At 51.5% G+C, this 1,031-nt stretch overlaps 1 non-coding gene across 1 annotated transcript; it reads left to right on the top strand.

Annotated features, from left to right (window-relative positions):
• The first annotated feature begins 630 nt into the window (after positions 1–630).
• On the top strand, positions 631–790 carry LOC143836916 (U1 spliceosomal RNA). Its single transcript, XR_013230831.1, has one exon. It is a non-coding gene; the product is annotated as a U1 spliceosomal RNA (small nuclear RNA).
• The last annotated feature ends 241 nt before the right edge of the window (positions 791–1,031 follow it).

Genomic DNA, 1,031 nt, shown 5'->3' with positions numbered 1-1,031 from the left:
GTTGTCTCTAAGCAGTTTAAAATCACCTTTCCTTCCTCTCCCCATAACAGACACCCTGTGAGGGAAGTGGCTCTGAGAGAACTGGGAATGGACCACAGTTACTCAGCAGGCCTCAGTTGTCTCTAAGCCAGTGGTCCCCAACCCCCAGTCTGGGGACCAGTCCCAGTCGTGAATCAGTCGGTACCAGGCCTCGGCTCCTCATCCTCCTCCTCCCTGGCTGCTGCCTTGAGGGTTGCCCTACCACTCTGCCACTGGCTCACCTTTGGTGCTCTCCAGTGGCCGCCATGGCTGGGGCTCCCCCTCAGTGTGGCACTGCGCAGCTGCTGCTGGCAGCACCCCCCAGTGAGCAACAGGAAGTCAGGGGCACTGGAGGGAAAGCAAGTGGAGCGGGGGCTCAGGTGGCAGTGATGTTCCTCGGCAAAAGACTACCCCCCCAGGCCTCAGTAAAATTTTTAAGCATTGAAAGTGATAAAAAGGCTGTGCTGGCCACACCCTGATTGGCCCTATTCCTTCACAGATGCCTGGGACATGTTCCTCCCACAGGGCTGTTTCACAAATATATAGAGGAACCATGTGTGGAAGCAGATGCTTGATTGTGGGAATATTGGGGAATAAGATGAGATTGTGGCCGTACTTACTTGGCACGGGAGACACCTTGATTTTGAAGGAGGTTTTCCCAGGGTGAGGCTTATCCATCACACTCTGGGTGTGCTAACCCCTGTGATCCCCCCAATTGCCGAAGATTGCATAATTTGTGGTAATAAAGGAGTCAGTTTGGTATGGTGGTTAAGAGCACTGGCTTCTAATCTGGAGATCCAGGTTTGATTCCCTGCTCCTCCAATATGCAGCCAGCTGGGTGACCTTGGGCCAATCACAGTATTGTTAGACCTGTTCTTATAGAGCAGTTCTGTCAGAGCTCTCTCAGCAATTGTAAGCCACTTTGAGACTCCTTCAAGTAGTGAAAAGCAAGGTATAAAAACCAACTTTCTTCTTTGCAGATCTCTCTGTGTACAACTGATTGTTGCAGAAAT

Source organism: Paroedura picta, chromosome 4, assembly GCF_049243985.1.
Source record: "Paroedura picta isolate Pp20150507F chromosome 4, Ppicta_v3.0, whole genome shotgun sequence".
Lineage (NCBI taxonomy): Eukaryota > Metazoa > Chordata > Lepidosauria > Squamata > Gekkonidae > Paroedura > Paroedura picta.
The sequence above is the reverse complement of the archived record's forward strand: the minus strand, read 5'-3'. Positions and strand labels throughout refer to the sequence as shown.